Source organism: Miniopterus schreibersii (assembly GCF_964146895.1).
Source record: "Miniopterus schreibersii genome assembly, chromosome: X".
Taxonomy (NCBI): domain Eukaryota; kingdom Metazoa; phylum Chordata; class Mammalia; order Chiroptera; family Miniopteridae; genus Miniopterus; species Miniopterus schreibersii.
The window spans coordinates 19,993,995-20,014,145 of record NC_138104.1 but is presented as its reverse complement, the minus strand read 5'-3'; positions in this window follow the sequence as shown (position 1 = coordinate 20,014,145).

Sequence of the window (20,151 nt, the reverse complement as noted above, 5' to 3'; positions counted from 1 at the left end):
TTTTTATGAAAATGTCTTTAAAGTCATTAGTAAATGTCTGTGGGTAAATATCACATTATTCAACTATTTTTAAAAGTGTATTTTAAACTAGCACATCTCTCATTTAATCTCAGTAGTCAAAATTTACTCAATACTTTCAGGTGCAGCTTTTTATAATCAAGGTAGGAAAACTCACCCAAGTTAGCAAGTATTTATTCTTCATAAAAGAGACATAAAATATAATAGCTGTTATTTATTGAAAATTACTATGTACCATTTTCTAAGAGATTTACATGTCCTTACTCATGTAAGCCCCACAATTATCCCCATGAGAAAGTACTACTAATACCTTCAGTTTACAGATAGGGAAACTGAGGCACCACAAAGAAGTTAAGTAATCCACTCAAATTAACTCACCAATACCAAGCTTAAAATCAGGCAGTAAACTCCACTGCCTCTGTTTAGGAATTGGCTGATTTTTCTTTTATACTGGAGTTACTCATCTTTAGATAGAACAGATTTGCATGTGAACATAAGGATGTCATTATTGGCAGTGTCCATTAATCTTTAATATGGCGCTCGGCAAAAGTAATAAAATAGACATGTAGCATTTCATCTGGAGATTCAGCCACTAGTAAAAAAGTAGAGTAAATGAGAAAGCACTGTTAATGAGGAGGGGCTGATGGACAGGAAGCCTGAGTGAATCTCAGGGAAATTACAGAAATCACTTAAAGACTAAAACAGCCCTGACCGGTGTGGCTCTGTTGGTTGAGCATTGTGCCATGCACTGAAAGGTGGCTGGTTCAATTCCTAATCAGGGCACATGCCCACGTTGCAGGCTCGATCCCCAGTAGGGGGTGTGCAGGAGGCAGCCGATCAATGTTTCTCTCTCGTATGGGTGTTTCTATCAATAAAAACATTTAAAAGAATAAAGACTAAAATAAAATCAGGGAAATAATGCTATTATATACAGAAGATGACTGGACAAGGTCAGATGTGACAACAGTGAGTTTGTCTTATATGTGACACCACAACAAAGGCCATTTGAATTTGGTCATTTATATAAAGTTGCCTGCTTGGAATTCAAACAAGAAAATTGCAGTTCTGGAGGTCTGAAACTGGAGTTGTGGTTATTTTTCTTTTATATTTCAGGATCTCCTATGTGCCAGGCATGGTGTTTAAGGTTTCATATGCATCATATCACTTTTTAATTTGAGCCTTAAATTTTCCTTTGAATTATGAATTCACACAGGATGAAATTATGTATTATTCATGTTTATACCTCCACCCCAATTACTCTCCTCATACATCATTACACATTGTGGGTTTTTTAATATATATTTTCTGAATAATTAATAGAGAAAAGCAGACAAGCACTGTGGGAAAAGGTTTTTATCGTACAAATTTAGAGTTAAATGACCTGGATTCTAGTCTTCCATGAGCCTCTATAGTCTCACCTGTTTAAAAAGTAAATCAGACTGGATGGTTACTAAGATCATGTTAAATGCTATAATCTTATGAAAATACCGACAGCTTACTAGTTTTGAAATTACCTTCAAGTAGTAATGCCCAAGTAGTTGATTTTTAGCCCAGAAGACAATGGTCAGGACTTTAACTGCATAAGAAATCCTTAAACAAACTAAAGCCATTTCTCACTTCGGGCCTTGATCTTGTCATTTTCCATTCATTCCAGTGACCTAAATTTGTAAGGATTCATTATTTAAAGATTCTGAATGAGTGAAAATGTCCTTCCTTTTTCTATTTTCTTACTTAAATATAAGAGATCATTGACTATTAATAACAAATTAAACCTAACCATTTTTAAGTGGTTTAAATTAAACTATCTGCAGATACAAACCTTCCGCAATAGTTTGTGTGGGGGTTTTTGTGTTTTTTTGTTTGTTTGTTTTGTGTATGTTCCAATAATTTTTTTAGCTTCTTTATCTTTATTGTTGAGAATATTACAGATGTCTCCTTTTTATCCCCATTGATCCCCTCCACTCCACATCCATCCTACCCTCAGGCCTTCCCCAGACCAATGTCTGTGTCCATGGGTTATGCTTATAAACACACAAGTTCTTTGATTTATCTCTCCCCACCCACTCCCCCATCCCCACCTTCCCTCTCAGATCCCTCAGTCTGTTCCATGTTTCTATGTCTCTGGATCCACTTTGTTCATCAGTTTATTTGTTTATTATATTACACATATAAGTAAGATCATGTGGTACTTATCTTTCTCTGTCAACGTTAGCAATGCTTAGTTTATGATTGAGCCTCGTTATTACAAATGGTCTTATTCCTTTAATATATTCTTTGATTTAATTGGATACATAACCTACTATTTTATAAAGGGCCTCAAAAGAAAAGTAAATTTGTAGACAGATAATTCACCTGAAAGCTTCAAAGTACATGTCATATGATATTTTCCCCTGCATCAGAACCTTTCTTTTAAGAGAAGTATTCAATTTAGGATATTTGTATTTGTACTCAGAACTCCTGAATCTTTGAGGGTGAGGAGAATCTTTGATGGTAAGGGGAATGGGAAAGTCATTTATAGTTGATCATGACTTCTCTCTGTGTTCTATTTTGATTTCTAATGACTTCCCCATGAAAATAATATCTAGTTAATTTACTACCATTTTCAATGAATCTAAATTTATACCATTTGTGTTGCTATAAAATAACTTTAGATGAATTATTCAAACTTTTGTCATTAGCCATATTTTAACCTGTGACACTCAAGCCTACTCTAGATCTAGCTGGGTTATCATGTAGATTTATATCACCATCATCACTTAAATATTTTTGAAGCTTAATTGTACCCAACATTGTAAAAACATGGCAAAGAATATAGCACTTATTCTTAGAGTCACAGAAGTGTCAAGACGGTATTTAATGAACATTGTTTGTGTGGTATGGTTCCTACCATAAAAGAACTTACACTTGATAAGATAAAATATATAAACATGCATCAAAAACTGAGTCATTATACAATGAAGTACTAAATTATGTGCCATGTACAAATGGAGACAGATAAATATTTAAGGGAATAGAAACTGAACTAGAACCTGAAGATAACTAGGGTTGACACAGAGGGAAGGGAACATTCCCAAAGGGTGTGGGATGTTCATGTTTCACAATGTGGGGAAAGGTAAATTAGGAGCTAATTACTAGGGGTATGATAGCAGCCTGTCATTTAAATATTTTTAAGATAATGGTGAAATGTGCACCATCAGATGTTCTTTGGGTAGCTGAAAATATGATATTGGATCTTTGGAAAAACATCAAGCCTAGAGGGAAAATAATTTGGAATAATACATACTACTCTGATTTAGCTGTATTTCAAAACTTTCTAAGGGAGAGAAGGTTGTAGAGAGAAAAGAACAGAGGTCCAAATATTAAGCATTGATAACTCATTACTACATTAAATTATTGTTAAGTTTCTGCTCTGTGCAAGACATTTGACCGAGCACTCCAGGGCCTCCCAGAAGAAGAAACAATATTCAGTTCTCATCTCCAGGAATTTGGAGTCTAGTTAGAGATCCAGTATAGGAATGATACATAAAGGATTTGGCAGAAAAAAGGTCACTGTTAAATTTAGAGAAATTACAGGAGGAAGAGTAGATTAAAAAGAGGTTGAATGGGATTAAAATACTGATAGAAAAACCTCTCTGACTCAAAGCTCATAGAAGGAATGTGAATTTGGATAGGCTCTCTCAGGTGCCTTTTTCACCATCACTGAAACATGTATTGACCAATTTTTTTTTTTTTTACTGACAGAAATTTTTAGATGGATATTATTTTTGTTTAAAAAAAATTATCCATGAGTCTGGAGTCATTCATTCTCAATACTGTTGCTCTTAACTTACTTAAAAAACAAATCAGCAAGCAAGTTCAGTACCTTGTTTGTGTCCAGTAATATATTAGGTTAGTTGAATAACAAATGGAAATAGTAAGATCCTTACAGGTATAAATAATGTGAATTATTTGTTATTTGCAAGCCTTTAGGTATCTGAATTAAATCTCGACTCATACTGCAAGTATGTTAATGATGAGCTGTAAATTCAACTCTTAGATCAAATCAATTTTCTGAATATCAAGTGACTGTTAGTTCCCAAAACCAAAACAGTCATTCATTTTTATTGGATAATTTACATAGATTAACATTGCTAGGAATATTAGCAAAGTACTTTACAATTTCTAAATGTATAGATGACATTATGAAAGCAACAACACAGTAAGTACTAAGCATTTTCATAAAACAATAGAACTAAAGTCTACTAATAACATTTGTAATAGACTAAATATAGCTTGTGTTTTAATGAACAAATTAAGGCATAGAGAGGGTCCCTGATTTATTCCAGGTCACACAGCTAATTATTGGCAGCTTAAAAAGAGAACACAGCTCTCCTAAATCTAAAATCAGGCTCTCTTCCACCATGGTCCACTGCTCCTTGAAGGCTGTGTGGCATATTAAATGAAAGTCTTTAAAAATTTGACTCCATCATATTGTCCTTGGAAATCATGTCATGCTTAATAAATTCAGAATGAACAGGAAGTGAATTTCCATTGTTGGCTTCAGTAATTAGTTTCTACAAGGATGTGAATACTTTCATGATTAGGACTTTTATTCTTAATGACATATAAGTAAAAGATGTGTGTGTGATATGGCATATTTTGCATATATATATTCACAACAAGAGAAAAAGAATTGTGTAAAAGATTATTTTTTTGAGGCTTAAATTAGATGACCCACCAGTTGACAGGCCGTGTGCACTTATTTATGTCAGTCTTTATTTCTTAATTTGCTGGGGCATCTGAATTCTGAAACAGCTCAAGGCTGGATGCTTCCTTTCTATAAATTACATCTGTTAAAATGTATAAATGCAAGCATGAGTCACTAGCTACAGAATTCCAGCTTTAATCCATTATGTCACTTTTATAAGGAAACAAACCGGTGACCTTCATGTGGTTTTAAGGACAATGACTCTATGAACTACAGACTATGTAAAAGATGAAATCATAGCATGAACAAACAAGTTTAATGGCATGATTTATAAGGGTTAAAAGAGGTACATTTTATAGAATGAAGTCTGTTTACTTCTGTGATTCTTCCGCTGTTCACTTGCATGTGCACCTTGCATGTGTTGGATTGATTTAATACCAAATTCAGTCACATATCTTGTAAGCAAATTTTAAGTTAGTTATCTTTCATTGAGATGTGCACTAGATGAAATGATAACCGTAAGGAAAATGCATAGCCAAGAAGATTTTCAATGTGTGCTCTGTTGAGTAGTTTCAATTTTTTCTTTATTCAACATTTTGTCAGAACTTTTAAAATATAGCACACTGAAATTGATGTTGATATTTACCACTCAATCTAGTAAATGTAGAGCAAAGTCTCTGAAGTATGAGGTGGTTCAGGGAAGAAATGATGAGTTCCTCTAATAAAAAGAAGAGAGACCCTGGCTGGTTTGCTCAGTGGTTAGCGCATCAGCCCACAGACTGAAGGGTCCCGGGTTCGATTCTGGCCAAGGGCATGTACCTCGGTTGCAGGCTCCATCCCCCACCAGTGTCGAGGGGGCTTTGGGAGGCAGCCAATTGATGTGTCTCTCTCACATTGATGCCTCTCTCTCTCCCCCCCTTCCACTCTCCCTGAAAAAAAAAAATGGAAAAAATACCTTCGGGTGAGGATTAAAAAATAAAAATAAATTTAAAAAGAAGAGAGGAAGGGCCTGGCTGGGTGGCTCAGTTGGTTGGAGCATCATTCCATACACCAAAATGTTGTGAGTTCCATTCCCCGTCAGGGCACATACCTAGGTTCTGGGTTCGATTCTCCACTGGGCATGTTCAAGAGGCAACCGATTGATGCTTCTCTCTCACATCAATGTTTCTCTTTCTATCTAAAAAGTCAATAAAAACATATCTTAGTGTAAGGATAAAAGGAAAAAAAAAGAGAGAGGAAGGAAAAGGAATTAACTAGTAGTCAGCACCCACCATATCCTAGTCAATGCATTTGACAAAGTGCATGAATTATCTTATGTAATTTCCACAACAACCATAATAAATAAAATGGAGGCATAGAGAGGCTAAGTCGCCTGCCCCAACTCATAGCTAAGTATAGGATAGAGTCAGGAAACAAACCCAATTCTGTCTGACTATAAAGGTTGTGTATGCTTTCTCCATTGCACCTTGATTAACAACCTTAAGTTTTAAAATTATGTCAAACACTCATGCACAAAATATACTGCCAGTATAGCATTCACTTAGTCATTGACAGTCTCAAAGAACTAAATAAATGGAAGGCAAGAAGGAGACATCAGTCATATATCAGCTTCTACAAATCAAGACTGTGTGTATTTTCAATTATCTCAGTTCATTTTGAAAGTTCAGGGGATTATTACTTACTAATAGAAATAACGATGAAAAATGTTATCTAATAATAATTGGCAATGAAATAGGAAAATAGAAGAAATGAATCAAAGTGTTTTTTAAAAACTGACACAAATTATTTAATTAGAGATCTTTGTGATTAAGAGCATTTGAAGTATGTAAATATAAAAAAATTTAAGCTTTTGAAAATGGTGTTTCAGATTAGATGAGGAGTATTGTTATATTTGGACTGCTTAATATTGTTACCTATATCCTTTTTACCATATAGTAAGCAAGTGTTCTAAGGGAGTTTGGGAAATAGTTTAAAGAGCAGTTTAAATAAGTTTTAGGTTTTAGGGCCTAAGCTTTCTCTTCCTAAAAAAAATGAACATAGCCCGGCCAGTGTGACTCAGTGGATGAGCATCGACCTACTATCCAGGAGATTGCGGTTCGATTCCTGGTCAGGGCACATGCCCGGGTTTCGGGCTCAATCCCCAGTAAGGGGCGTGCAGGAGGCAGCCAATCAATGACTCTCTCATCACTGATGTTTCTATCTCTCTCTCTCTACCTCTCCCTTCCTCTCTCTGAAATCAATAAAGATATATATGCATATATTTTAAAATGAAGATAATAATTTGTGCCTTGAAGAATTGCTCCAGGGATACAATGTATAATATATATGCAGAACCTAACATAACTCTCAATAAAGAATAAAAAGGAATCAGACAGATTCACCTCAAGTTCCCCAAAATCACATTTACTTGGGAAAAAAAGCAGTCATAATAACACAAAAACCATTTTCGCTGCGTATTCCATGAAATTCCATTCTGCCTTATATCCTCATAACAATAAATGCTTCTATTGTAATATAACTTCACATATAATTTCATAACAATAAATGCTTCTATTGTAATATAATTTCGTAATTTAACAAGCCTAAATCTAAACATGGCATCTGCATTTATTTTATTTTTTTTATATTGTTTTCTATTACTTAATGGCATCTGAATTTCAAATGCAAAGAATATTAATGTCAAAGTTTAAAGCTCCTTCTGTAACTTTAAAATGTTTTCTTCTGGTAATAACTTCATATTGATAATACATTTTGTATTGAGTTTTTCCTGTTATTTGTACAAGGAAGCTTGTTACTTCAAGTAAAGATTATGACTAAATGGTTCTCAATAAAAATAAAGCATACCAAACAAATCCACCTGCTATCTAAGAGGATTTTAAGAATTTGCAAATACTATTCAGAACAAAAGCCTATGGAGTATTCAGAACCTGTAACTAGTTTTTAACTCAATTCTAAATTCATTAGTTTTAAAATCTTTTTTTAAATGAAAATTACCAATTGTATGTATGCTGGTATGATTTAAATAAAAAGAGAGCTGAGAGGAACACGTAAGCTTCATAACAAGGTATAGAACCTCCTAAAATAACTATTAATAAATACAAACTGTGAAGAGAGAAGTTGAAATGAAGTACCAAACATGTTTGCCCATAATAAAGATGGTATAGAGTTTCTTCAACTTGGCCATTTATTCGATGAATAGAGACTTGAAGTCCCCTGAAACATATGATTTGGTATTAAAATCAATGATAAAAAGGGGTCATCTCAAATAGAAAAGTTTGTGTCATTCTGATTATATATCAACACTTGAATATTTGCTGAGGAGAGATAGGGGCCAAATAAAAGTTGACCTTTAAATGTATTTTATTCGATTAAAAAAGACTTCATAATGCTTTATTTTTTTTTTCCATATGTCATAGTTTTAGTTTTCCTTTTTCATGTTCTGCCCCAGCTCCCACATCACCACAAAATGTTGATACATTTTGTTTATACATGCGAAGCTTCAGATATTAGAATTGTTTATTTGATTAAAACCTGACCTTTCATGATTCTTTGATGTATAAATGGTTACCCTATTATTTTGTGAAATTAATGTATTCCTCAATATATTTTTAACAATACAATCAACCTTTCAAAGTTATTTTTAGACCTGATTTTTCACTTGACATAATGGATTCAACCCAAATATTTTTTAAGTTCTATTGAGATATAATTCACATATTATACAATTCACCCATTTTTTCTATTTTATTTTTTTTCCTTTTTAAATTTTATTTTTGTTTAAAATATTACAGATGTCCTTTTTTCTCCCCAGTGACCCATTCCACCCCATCCCATCCCCCTTCCCAGTCCCTCACCCCACCATTGTTTGTGTCCGTGGGTTGTGCATATATGCATATAAATTCTTTAGTTACTCTCCCCCCCCTCCACCCACCCGCCCTCCTCCATCCCTCTGATATTTGTCAGTCTCAACTATGCTTCCATGTCATTGAATCTATTCTGTTCATCACTTTATTAAGTTCTTTAGATTCCACGTATAAGTGAGATCATGTGATGTTTGTCTTTCTCTGCCTGGCTTATTTCACTTAGCATAATTTTCTCCAGGTCCATCCATACTGTCCCAAAGGGTACGAGATTCTTCTTCTTTACAGCTGCGTAGTATTCCATGGTGTAAATGTCCCACAGCTTTTTTATCCACTCATCTACTGATGGGCACTTGGGCTGTTTCCAGATCTTGGCTATTGTAAACTGTGCTGCTATGAACATCGGGGTACATACATTCTTTCTGATTAATGCTTCAGGATTCTTAGGATACATTCCTAGGAGTGGAATCACTGGGTCAAAAGGCAGCTGCATTTTCAATTTTTTGAGGAACCTCCATACTGTTTTCCATAGTGGTTGCACCAGTCTGCATTTCCACCAGCAGTGTACTAGGGTTCCCCTTTCTCCACACCCTCGCCAGCACATGTTGTTTGTTGATTTGTTGCTGGCAGCCATTCTTACAAGTGTGAAGTGATACCTCATTGTGGTTTTAATTTGCATCTCTCTGATGATTAGCGACGTTGAACATTTTCTCATGTGTCTCTTGGTCATCTGTATGTCCTCTTTGGAGAAGAGTCTATTCTGGTCCTTTGCCCATTTTTTAATTGGGTTGTTTGTCTTCCTCTTGCTGAGTAATATGAGTTATTTGTACACTTTGGAAATTAGCCCCTTATCAGATACATCCTTGGCAAATATCTTTTCCTAGGCCATGGGGTTCCTTTATATTTTGAGGCTGTTTTCTTTTGCTCTGCAGAAGCTTTTTAACGTGATGTAGTCCCATATGTTTATTTTTTCTTTTGTTTCTCTTGCCCTAGGAGATGTATCAGTGAAAATTCAAATACGTGGGATGTCTGTGACTTTACTGCCTATGTTTTCTTCCAGGATTTTTATGGTTTTGTGACTTACACTTAAGTCTTTTATCCATTTTGAGTTTATTTTTGTGTATGGTGAAAGTGGGTGGTCTAGTTTCGTTCTTTTGCATGTATCTGTCCAATTTTCCCAGCACCACTTATTGAAGAGACTGTCTTTACTCCATGGGATACTCTTGCCTCCTTTGTCAAATATTAACTGACCATAATGGCGTGGGTCTATTTCTGGGTTCTCTGTTCTGTTCCATTGATCGATATGCCTGTTGTTGTACCAATACCAGGTCGTTTTGATGACAATGGCTTTGTAATACAGTTTGAAGTCTGGTAATGTGATCCCTCCCACTCCGTTCTTTTTTCTCAAGATGGCTGCAGCTATTTGAGGTCTTTTTTGGTTCCATACAAATATTCAAAATGTTCGTTCTAGGTCTGTGAGATATGCTGTTGGTATTTTAATAGGAATTGCATTGAATTTATAAGTTGCTTTGGGTAGTGTGGATATTTTAATGATATTAATTCTTCCAATCTATGAGCATGGTATATTCTTCCACATGTCTAAATCTTCCTCTATTTCTTTTTTCAGTGTCCCATAGTTTTCTGAGTACAGGTCTTTTACATCCTTCCTTGGTTAAGTTTATTCCTAGGTATCTTATTTTTTTAGTTGCAGTGGTAAATGGTATTGTTTTTTTAGTTTCTCTCTCTGAGAGCTCATTGTTGGTGTATAAGAATGCCATTGATTTCTGGATGTTGATTTTGTATCCAGCTACCTTGCCAAATTTGTTTATCAAATCTAGTACTACTTTGATGGAGTCTTTAGGGTTTTCTATGTACAATATCACGTCATCTGCAAATAATGACAGTTTTACTTCCCCCTTTCCAATTTGGATACCTTTTATGTTTTCTTCCTGTGTGATGGCTATGGCGAGGACATCCAGTACTATGTTGAATAAGAGTGGTGAAAGTGGACATCCCTGTCTTGTTCCGGTTTTTAATGGAAATGGTTTTAGTTTTTGCCCATTGAGTATGATGTTGGCTGTAGGTCTGTCGTATATGGCCTTTATTATGTTGAGGTATGCTCCCTCTATTCCGACTGTGCTGAGAGGTTTTATCGGAAATGGGTGCTGGATTTTGTCAAATGCTTTTTCTGCGTCTATTGATATGATAATATGATTTTTGTCCTTCATTTTGTTTATGTGATGTATCACATTTATTGATTTGCAGATGTTGTACCAGGCTTGCATCCCCATAATAAATCCCACTTGGTCATGATGTAGGATCTTTTTAATGTATTGCTGGATCCAGTTTGCTAGTATTTTAGTGAGGATTTTAGCCTCTGTGTTCGTCAGGGATATTGGCTTGTAATTTTCTTTCTTTGTAGTATCTTTATCTGGTTTTGGGATTAGGATGATGCTGGCCTCATAAAAAGAGTTTGGGAGTTTTCCTTCCTCTTGAATTTTCTGGAATAGTTTGAATAGAATCGGTGTTAATTCTTCTTTGAATGTTTGGTAAAACTCACCTGTAAATCCATTTGTTCCAGGACTTTTGTTTGCTGGGAGTTTTTTGATTACTGCTTCAATTTCATTAGTTGTTATCGGCCTATTCAGGTTTTCTGCCTCTTCTTGATTCGGCTTTGGAAGGTTGTATGCTTCTAGGAATTTGTCCATTTCCCCTATGTTATCTAATTTGTTGGCATATAGTTGCTCATAATATTTTCTTACAATCCTTTGTATTTCTGTTGGGTCAGTTGTTATATCGCCTCTTTCATTTCTGATTTTATTTATTTGGGTCCTCTGTCTTTGTTTCTTAGTGAGTCTGGCTTAAGGTTGCATCAATCTTATTTACCTTTTCAAACAACCAGCTCCTGATTTCATTGATTTTTTGTATTGTTTTTTTAGCCTCTATGTCATTAATTTCTGCTCTGATTTTTATTATTTCCTTCCTTCTACTTCATCAGGGCTTTTCTTGCTGTTCATGTTCTAGTTCTTTTAGTTGTTGTGTTAGATGGTTCATTAGATCTTTTTCTTGTTTCTTGAGATAGGCCTGTAATGCTATGAATTTTCCTCTCAGAAATGCTTTCGCTGTTTCCCATAGGTCTGGGGTTTTGCCTGTTCATTTTCATTATTTTCCATGAAGTGTTTGATTTCTTCCTTGATCTCATTGGTAACCCATTCATTGTTTAATAACATTCTATTTAGCCTCCATGTGTTCGAATACTTTTGAGTTTTTTATAGTGGTTGATTTCTAGTTTCATGGCATTGTGATCCAAGAAGATGCTTGATATGATTTAAATCTTCTTATATTTGTAGAGACTTGCCTTGTGCCCTACATGTGGTCTATTTTTGAGAATGTTCCATGTGCACTTGAGAAGAATGTGTATTCTGCTGCTTTGGGGTGAAATGTTCTGTAAATGTCAATTAAATCCATTAGGTCTAGTGATTCATTTAAGGTCTGCGTTTCCCTGTTGATTTTTTGTCTTGATAATCTGTCCAATGCTGACAGTAGGGGGTTAATGTCCCCTGCTACGATTGTGTTGCTGTCAATCTCCCATTTAAAGTCCCCCAAGAAATTTTTTATATATTTAGGTGCTCCTGTATTGGGTGCATAAATGTTTCTAAGGGTTATTTCCTCCTGTTGTATTGATCCCTTTAGTAATATGTAGTGACCATCTTTGTCTCTTTTTATGATCTTTATTTTGAAGTCTGTTTTGTCAGAAATAAGAATTGCTACTCCAGCTTTCTTTTCCTTTCCATTTGCATGGAATATTTTACTTCATCCCTTCACTTTTAGCCTGTGTGAGTCTTTTGCTCTCAGGTGGGTCTCTTGTAGAAAGCATATATTTGGGTCCTGTTTTCTTATCCATTCAGCTACCCTATGTCTTTTGATTGGACAATTTTCCATTTACATTTAAGGTTACTATTGATATAAACTTATTTAATGCCATTTTCCCCCTTCATGCTGATGTACCTTTCTCTCACTATTCCTTCTTTTTCTTAAAGCAGTTCTTTTAGTATTTCTTGCAATGCTGGTTTGGTGGTACTGAACTCCTTCAGCCTTTTATTGTCTGGGAAGCTCTTTATTTCACCTTCAGTTTTAAATGATAGCCTTGCTGGATAAAGCAATCTTGGTTGCATGTTCTTGCTTTTCATTACTTTGAGAACTTCATGCCACTCCTTTCTGGCATGAAGTTTCTGTTGAGAAATCAGCAGTCAGCCTTATGGGGGTTCCCTTGTAGGTCACTGCTTGTCTCTCTCTTGCAGCCCTTAATATTTTCTCTTTGTCCTTGACATTTGCCATTTTAATTATGATGTGTCTTGGAGTGGGTGTCTTTGGGCCCCTCTTGTTTGGAACCCTCTGTGCTTCCTGAACTTGTGTGGCTTTCTCCTTCGCCAGCCTAGGGAAGTTTTCTATCATTATTTTCTCCACCAAGTTCTCTATCCCTTGTTCTCTTTCCTCCCCCCTCTGTCACTCCTATAATACGAATGTTGTTTCGCTTAATGTTGTCCCAAAGCTCCCTTAGACCATCCTCATGCTTTTTAAGTGTTTTTTCTTTTTGCTGCTCTGATTGTGTGATTTTTTTCTACCTTGTCTTCTAAGTCACTTATTCTATCCTCTGCTTCATTGAGCCTGCTTTTAATTCCTTCCAGTGCATTCTTGATATCAGATACAGCAATTTATCTCTGAGTTTTGTTTATGGTATTTATCTATTTTTTCATGTTTTCACTGAGGTCCTTGATCTTATCATCTAGTGTCTTCTTAAGTTCCTTGAACATCTTCATCATCAATACTCTGAACTCTGGTTCTGATAACTTGCTTAACTCCATCTCATCAAAGTCTTTTTGTGGCGATTTTTCCTTTTCTTTAATTTGGGTGTTGTTTCTTTATCTCCCCATTTTGGTAGGTCTTAGTGTTTTTATCCATGTATTAGATATATTTGCTGTCTCCCAGTCTTGTGGGATGGGATTTTGTCTTGTGGGCCCAGTGCAGCTCTTTGCTTCTAGGAGTGTCCCTCTTGTGGGTGTCCCTTTTGTGGTTTCTTTATGTTCTCCTGTTGTGGTTGGGTCTAGATTGTTATTGATCATTCCTTGGGAGGACCCTCCTTTCAAGTTGGCTAACTGTGTCTCAGCCCCAACCTTGTCGTGTAATCTGTTTTATGGGTGCTGGAAAGGTAGGACAATACACAACTAAACATCCAGGAAACAAGAGGTGTCTTACAAAATATCTTGACAGTCACAATGAGAACAACCCATGTGAAAATAGAACTGGGAGAGTGAAGGGAGAACACACACACGCACACAAATGCTTTAAAAAAAGAGAGAAAGAAAAGTAATGCTTAGAGAGAGATGTATATTGTTGTTAATACTGGTGAAAATTTATAAAATAATAATAAACTAAAATGTTAAAAATAGAGAAGCTCCTGGGAGATAATAGAAACAGAAAAAAGATTCTGAAAGAAGGGCCAGCAAAAGATTATGGGAGAGAATAGGAAGAGGATAATAATTGAAAATGAGAAAACAAAAATACAATAAAGAGAATAAGAGACACTAACAATCTAACAAAAAGACAGGAATACAGAAGGGAGGATAACAAAAGAATGAAAGGAAAATAGAAAACGAAAAAAGAAAAAGAAAAAAAAGTTATGCCAATGGATTGAGAGGAAAAAGAGAGATATAGCCCTGGCAGGGAGGTGAGTTCAGTAAGAGATTTGGTGGAAACTACAGAGGAAAGCAGTAAACTTGGTTATAATGATAAAGGCCCAGTCGTTAAGCAGGGAATATCAAGAAAGTCTTGATAGTAGAAGCAAGGATAAAACAAAACAAAGCAAATAAATAAAACAAAACTAAAAACAAGCTAAACAAGACAAAATTCTTTTATTAAAAAGAGAAAATAATTAGTTTAAAAATGTTTAAAAAAAAATTTTTTTTAATTATTATACAATTTAAAAAAGAAAAAACAAATTTTCTCCCCTTTTTCTTCTTCCTAAGGACAAAAGAGGAAAACAAATAAACACACAGACAAAAAACAAAACTAGCAAAGACAATAAAAAAACACAACAAAAACAAAACAAAAAAACAAGAGAAAAAGACAATCAGGTGAGTTTCTTCTGGACAGCTTATGCTCTCTGAGGGTCACTGTTTTGTGTGCTGATTTCAGTTCTCCTGGGAGGTACTTGTGTATCACCCAATGTGAGGAGCCGTCTAGGTTTGCCTCTGGTGCCCTTAGGTGGATGGTTGATCTGAGGCTCTCTGTGCACCACCTCCTCTTGTCAGCTATTTTGCAACCTTGTAGTTGCCTGGTCTTACTCCAGAGTCCTCTGTAGAGTGTTTAGGGTGCAGGGTGGCTAGTGTAGCCCAGGGCATCCCTCCCCTTAGAGGTTTCGCTGTCAGGCACTCACTCTGCGGGAGTTAGTCTCTGCTCCACAGCCAGCTCCTCAGTCCCTACCCTGTCCTCTGATTCTAGTTCCCCAGGCTCTGGCCTGCTGCAGCTTCAGATTGATTTCAGCCTGTTGCCTTTTCTGTATGGGCCATTTTAGCAGCCTGGGCTCAGTGGGTTTGATTAAAAACACATTCTGGTGAGATCTTTGCCTGCCCAGCCCCCAGCAGGAGTTTCAGTGTTTCCTCCAGCTCCCAAACAACAGTCCCTGAGAGTCTTATTCTTGTAAAGTACTCCAGTGAGCTGCTCTCCCTTCCCCCTCAGGACTGTGCCCTGTGGGGGTGTCTGGGGTCTCAGTGAGAAGGACCGGCCACTCTCCTGTTGGGGGCGGTGCTCCTGGCTGCAGGAGAGGCAGGTGGACTCCGCCCCTCCCTGCTCAGCTCTGGTTGGCTGGTCGCACCAGGCCCGCCCCTCAGACAGTCTTCTGTGCAGACACCAAACCCCGCCTCTGCTGGTCTGTCCTCGCAGTGCACTCCGGGAAGGTGGGAGGCAGTTCTGTGATCAGACTCACAAACCCACAAAGCAACACACAGGCAGAGAATCTGCCCTGCAAGGTCCCGTCACCCCCGCATCAAGGCGCCCAGTGGGAGGGGACCCAAAGTCAGCTCCGTGCAGGTCCCTGCACCGCTGGTCTCTGCAAAGCTGGAGCGGCTTCAGGTGCCACCAAGGCGCCCCTCAGGGTTGGTCATGGATCCCAGCCTCTCCCACTGGCTGCTCAGGGCGGGAGGGCTCCTCCCCTCCCCCGCCCCACTCAGACTCAACGCTTTCTGGGGCTCAACCCACTGCCCCACAGGGAGGCAGAGGGTCCCCGTTTTCGGGTGCTCAGCGCAGTTCCTCTGGTCCCTTACCACTTGGGTGCCACAGACCTTGGGACAGCCTTCCCTAGGGTCGGCACCCCGAGCACTAGATGCCGGTTGCAGCCACCACTAGAAGCTTTGTTTCCTAGGAAGGCACCATCCGCCATTAGAGGCTTTGTTTCCTCGGAAGGCTCCAATCCCTCTGGGACTCACCGCTCTCCTGGGCTCCTCTGCCCTGTGTGCAGGGCGCTCCTACCCCTCACATCGCTCTGGGTGTGGGGTCCCCACTTTTGGAGGCCGGCCCACACTCCCGAGGGGAGAGAGCTTTGCAGCCTTCAAACCTCCAGGCTCGGGGCTGGCACAGGCTTCAGGGGGAATCCCCCTTCCTACGCCCCGTCTCTTACCGGGCTCCATGATGTTTCTTCAGTGCCCCCCACTCGCACTCCGTCCACTCAGGTATGTTTCTCTGGTTTTTCCAACCTGGCTACGTAGGATTTTAGGAGGAAATTGAGTCCATGCCTGGGAGTGGGGGCCTCTGCTGCTTCTCACAGTGCCGCTCTCTTCCCCGCCCCAATTCACCCATTTTTAAAATATATGTATCTTTATTGATTTTAGAGAGAGGAAGGGAGAGAGAGAGAGAGAAAGAAACATCAATGATGAGAGAGTCACTGATCGGCTGCCTCCTGCACATCCCCTGCTGGGGATCGAGCCCACAACCCGGGCATGTGCCCTGACCAGGAATCAAACTGCAGTCTCCTGGATCATAGATCACTGCTCAACCGCTGATCCACAGCAGCCAGGCCAATTCACCCATTTTAAAGTATACAATTCTACAGTTTTCAGTATACTGACAGAGTTGTACAACCATCACCACAATTTAGAACATTTTCATCCTCAAACGATACCCTATACACATTAGCAGTCACTTCCCACTCCCCTGCCTTCTCCCACACATACCCCTCCATCCCTCAGTTCTAGGCAACCAGAAGTTCTTTCTGTCTCTATAGATTTTCTTATTCTGGGAACTTGCAAACTTTTAACAGATGTACTTGCTGGGAATGTCAGATTGTTTTATATTAAGAAGAGTTGGCAAATAAAAGAAAATTTGCAATTAAATTCAGGCAATAGGGTCATCTATGTAAATTCTTAATTGTTGCTCAATTTTGTTTTAATACTGCAAAATCAATAAAAATGGAGGCATCCTCAAAGTACTCCTGTTCAAAGTCAATTGGTTAGGAAAACCTAAGTTTCAAACTCAGGAAAGTTAAATTTCTAGTCAGTTTCTTTCATTTTTCCCATTCTATCCAATTGATATTTCCCAAACATAACTATCATTTCAAAAGTCAAAGTGGGGCAAGATACATTTTTTTAAAAGTCAAAGTAGGGCCCTGGCCAGTGTTGCTCAGTGGTTAGAGCATCACCCCCCACAATGAAGGGTCATGGGGTTTGATTCCCAGTCAAGTGCACATACCTGGGTTGTAGGTTCATCCCCAAGGCAACCATATCTCTCTCCCCTCTCCCTCCCTTCCATGCTCTCTAAAACTCAATAGAAAAAATATCTTAGGGTGAGGACTGACTAAAGTAAAAGTAGGAATTAAAGGGTATCAATGGGTTCCAATGTGGTCATGTTTTAATCCTGAATGAAAGATTACTCTCTTCTTTTTAAATATTGAATATTCATGTCATTCCAAAGAAGTACATTAGGCTCTTTTGCAATGCTAGCATTCATTCCCTCTGCTCAGGATTGAGTAGTGGCATTTTAATGATGACTCTTCACCACAGGAAGATGGGGGTTTCTGTGGCAGAACTTCCACTTTACATGCCTGTTCTTTTCTTATTATTTCAACTGAGGAAAAATAAAGCAGTAAACATATCCATTACATCTTCACAGGGTTCTTATGACTTTTAAAGCACAATTTTGAATTGAAACTATTATAATATCCTTTCTTAGGGCAGGCTAATAACAAAATAAATAATTTTTGTAAGAAAAGTAGGATAAAATTACCCTTAATGTCACTTTACAAGTCAGTTATAAGTAGCTCAGAGGTAATAGGATTGCACATGTGAAATTTAAAAATATTTTATGGACTGTTTTTGCAGGAGGAAATTATATATTACTTAGATTAATATGTAGAGCCAGGTTGTGGTCAAGAGTATTTTTCTTTTCTATCTAGAATCACTAACCTGCAAAGGGGAAAAAAAAATATCGAAATCATGTGGGAACTTTAAAAATAACAGTTCAGTAAGCTGGGTAAAAACTTGAAATGATAGAACACTGATAATAAAGTATATATCAGATTTATGTATAAATAGCTGAGAAAAAAAAGATTGGAAAAGGAGAGCATATGATAGATGTAAAATACTAATATAAAAATTACATGTTCTAGGGCATTGAAGAGACAGAAATTAAGAAAAGATTTAATTTCACCTAGGTATTCCAGACTTTTCCAAAGTTAATTAAAATTTTAGAAACATCAGAAAATATATTTTCAGTTGATGTCTTAAAGAAAAATTTTAAACTATCAAAGCGGTTGCTTTTTAATGAAAGAGCAGAAATGCTTCATTATGATATCTCAATTCTCCCCCTAGTGATGGGGGCGGGGCGGGGCAATAAATAGATCCTTCAGGAATAAATGGCTATGGATTGTAGCTCACTTTTGTTCCGACTGCAATGGTCGCAGTTAACCACTAGGGGGAGATAATTCCACTGACAGCTGTTCTCTGACCAGAAACGTTTTGTTCCCTGGAAGGGTACTTACACAATTAGGTAAAATTAAGTGGAAGCTACAGCCAGTAGAATGGATCATTATTTTATATTGAAACGATTTCATGCTTTACTGCAATTCTATTTATAATTTTTATTGTACAGACTAATAACTTGGCCACCAGCTTCTTCAATAAGCATGGTGTCTCAACATTACTCAAAGATTGCTGTTTTATACCTCTGCTCCTTGAAACATGCTAGGTAGAACCAGTTTTATGTCCCTTTTCATGAAGAAATTATTTTTATTTACTATGGATACCCTACCATTTTACTAAAATAGAAGTTTAATGTGATCATATATTCTCATACTTATTTCAATAGATCTTTGTATTATTCTTTGGAGCTATAAGAGAGACATGAAAATGCTAGTTCAAATTTATAACATTAAATGTAATTTCTGAAATTTAGATTAAAGTAGCAAAGCTTTCACCCAAATTATTTTTCATTAATTTGAAGTCAGAACTAATTTTTATTTACTACCATAAGGAATGAAAAATATAACAATTTGTTGTTATAATTCATCATATGGATAATCCATTGTTAGATGATTAATGGAGTACTCAAATTATTTCAATGTGGCTTTAGAATGTATCACATAAGTATTTTCTACTATGCTTCAAATTATGGTAACATAACGATAAGTTTATGAGCTAATAAAATATTTCAATATCTTCAAATAATTTGATGATTAATATTTCCTAGTTATTTCTCATAACTCTAATGGCTGTTAATCACTTCATTTTACTTACTTGGATGAACAGAATTAGCTTTTTGGGGGAGGAAAAACTTTTTCTCTACTCTTTTGGGTCCTGTCACTGAGTCTTGCAAATTAAACTGACAAAAGAGATTAACGGCAATAAAGGTTTGTTTCATATGCATATGAGTCATAAAAGAAAGGAGCTGGCTTGTTTAATTGTTCAAATTAAAGTGGTATGCGGGAGGTGAGGAAGGTTTTTCATAGGAAAAACAAATAAGTTTCTTTAGGAAAAACAAGTGGGTTTTTAAAAGAACAAACAGGAGCTAAGGTTTGTCTGAACAGGTATGAGTTGTCTTTCTGTCTCCTTCATAGCTATAAAATTCCCCTGGAGAGGGGATTTATGTTTCGGTAGCCTCATTTCCCAGAAGTTGCTGCTCTTGGTCAGATAATGGAAGCGCTGAGGAAGTTTTTTTCTGCATGTCTCCACATGCAGAATGTCTCCAACTTACAATAATCTTTATACCAACTCTGGGGTTCTGGATGAGTTCCCACAGCTTTATATTTTAAGAAAATCTCTGTATTGAAAACTTTTGGTGATGTTTATGTGCTTTGGGAGACATTTTATGCTTAAAACATGTTGAATATTAACCAAAATTTGTCCTACTGAAAAAATGTCACTGGCTAGTATATTTTGTTTTCACATACCAAAATGTATGCTGTCAGTTGACACTTTTAAAATCATTGATACTGAAATGGTGGTTTTTCAGATGTTATTTCCCCTTCTAGCTTCTGATACCGTTTTAATACCTCTTGGTAGATACCATTTAACTACTTGTGGTCTGTAATTATTTTAT